General features: G+C 42.3%; 1 pseudogene; it reads right to left on the bottom strand.

Annotated features, from left to right (window-relative positions):
* Window positions 1-1,599: 1,599 nt before the first annotated feature.
* On the bottom strand, window positions 1,600-2,529 carry LOC102379961 (annotated as a pseudogene).
* Window positions 2,530-2,730: the final 201 nt, after the last annotated feature.

Below are 2,730 nucleotides of genomic sequence, written 5' to 3'. Positions count from 1 at the left end.
TTCTCCCCAGCACCACCTGGGGTGATGAGGAACAATGGTAATAAGCTGATGGAGAATACATTTAGGTTAGAGATCAGAAGGCAATATTTTATAGTTAGGGTGGCCAGAATCTGGAACCAAATTCCCAGGGAAGTGGTCCTCACCCCTACTTTGGACAAATTCAAGAGGAGGTTGGATGATCACCTGTCTGGGGTCTTGTGAACCCAGCATTCATTCCTGCCTGTGACAGGGGGTCAGGCTAGATGATCTGTTCAGGTCCCTTCTGACCCTAGCTACTATGAAACTTAGGGCAGGTTTCTACAGTATCTTACTTTGAGCATAGCTTGATTTTCCTAAATTAACACTGGCATGCCATTCAGCATAAGAATAAAAAATATTTTCTGCCTGGTCTTTTTCTCTCCATTACTTCAGCAGTTCAGAGGCTTTCTGGCACCCCATACTTGCCCTTCACTAGGAACAGGTGTGGCATTTCCTGAGTACTACCCCACCTGAAAAAGGCCCAGAACACCATCCAGCCCTAGCAGGGGGCAGTTTTAGGTCATTCCCCAGGACCAGGAACATGCACCATCCCCATAGCTCCTGCCCTGTATCTCCAAGATGTTATGTAGGCAGCAGCTCCAGCTGGGTGATGCTCTCTCTCCAACTGCTTCCAGCCAACTGCTGATTCCACAGCTCAGGGCTTGTTCTTAACCCAAACAGCTGGGCCCTGTTCCCAATCAGGTAGTCTCCTGCTAGTCATGTGCCTGGCTGGGAGTGCAGCCATCTGCCAGCTGTTCGGCTGCTTACCCACACCTCTTTTAGTGACAAGCACAGCCTGTGCTTTGTCACATGCCCCCACTGCCATTTTTTCAGCATAGGGACATTGATACATGTGATGCTCCAGGCACTTTATTTAGAATGGCTTTTGGAGCCACTCTAATTAAAGTGCTCCCCCCCCCACCTCCTCTTGTCACTCATAGTGAACATGTATAAATGCCCTAAAAAACTGTCCAGAATCTCCTCCAGCTACCTGGCTGGCTCAGTGAAAGATGCTACCAAAATACCCTTTCTTTTCTCCAAAGAACTTTCTGACAACTGTGTACCTTAAGATTAAAATTGAAGGCTGACTTTATTTTTTGCAAACTTATAGAAAAAATGGTTCCTGCCCAAAAAAGCCCTTGTAGACTAGGTTTGCACAGCGTGCAAGGGGAAAGAAGGGAGAAGAATAGTGAATTTACTTTTCAATAGTGAACCTAGTTACTGGAGGAGAATGACAGAAACCAAAATACAATGTACATAGTCTGGGATATATCTGCAGCAAAATAACAGTCATTTTTAAGAAGGACTATTAGGGTAATAAAAATAATAAGAATATTTTATTCCAATGTAGCTGTAATACTCAAACATCCGTGGAAAAGCTTTCCATACCACACTCAGTATTAAATATTGCAAACATTCTATTTAAGTGTGAACAATATCAGTAGCAGTCAGAGGAAAAGCACTGGGAATTTTCACTGTTATAGCCCAGGAGAAAAAATCTTTTGCTGCACAATCCAAACTCAAAGTTACACTTTCAACACCATCTAGTAGAAGGAGCATCATTGGATACATCTCATTTTTTCATTTCATTCCCCAGGTTACTCTTCTGTTCCATAAGTTTCTAATAGCATTTTTCACTTCCTTGTTTCTCAGGGTGTAGATTAATGGATTCAATAAGGGATTGATAATGGTGTAGAACAAAGTGACCATCTTATCCTCTGAATAGGTGGTAGCTGGGCGTAGGTAGATGAAGATGCAAGGTCCAAAATATATAATCACTACAGTGATGTGGGTAGTACAGGTGGAGAGGGCTTTGTGACGCCCTTCAGCAGAATGAGTTCTCAAGGAGATTAAGATAACAAGATAGGATACCATCAGCAGAACAAAACAGATCAGGGACATCATCCCACTATTGGCAATCACCACAATACCAACAATATATGTGTCACTGCATGCCAGTTACATCAAAAGGTACACATCACAGCCAAAGTGATCGATCTCATTGGGCCCACAGAAGGAGAGCTGACTTGTCAGAAGAGTCTGTACAATGGAATGTAGAAAGCTTCCCACTGAGGAAGCTATAACCAGCCAGCCACACACACGTCTAGTCATGATAGTTGTGTAATGGAGAGGTTTGCAGATAGCAATGTAACAATCATATGCCATCATGGTGAGAAGGAACATCTCTGTGCCACCAAACAAATGGCAAAAGAACAGCTGTGCCATGCAACCAGTGAAGGAGATTGTTTTCTTTTCTGCCAGGAAGTCTGTCATCAGTTTGGGGGCTGTGGAGGAGGAAAGGCACATGTCTACAAAAGACAGGTAGTTCAGAAAGAAATACATGAGGGACTTCAGACTTTCACTATTTTTGATAACGACAATGATAAGAAGGTTTCCAAGTATGTTCACAATGTAGATAAGTAAAAACAGGACAAAATAGAATCGTTCTAGCATACCATTCTGTGAGAGTCCCATTAAGATGAATTCTGTCACGTTCTGTGTGGACTCCATGTATTATCAGGGAAGATGAATGCTGAATGATAAAGGATTATTTGACCTGCCATGACAAAAATAAATAATCACAGAAAATTCATTTGAAGGGGAATCCTCTGACTCCTTGATTCCACCTCATTGCTCATCTACAAAAGTACAATTGCGCCCTTTGGGGGGGAAATTTATAGATTATAATATTTTGACTTAAGATTTTTTTTA

This window comes from Alligator sinensis, unplaced genomic scaffold (assembly GCF_000455745.1).
Source record: "Alligator sinensis unplaced genomic scaffold, ASM45574v1 scaffold706_1, whole genome shotgun sequence".
In the NCBI taxonomy this organism is placed as follows: Eukaryota; Metazoa; Chordata; order Crocodylia; family Alligatoridae; genus Alligator; species Alligator sinensis.
Note: the sequence above shows the minus strand (reverse complement) of the source record. Positions and strands in the feature narration are given on the sequence as shown.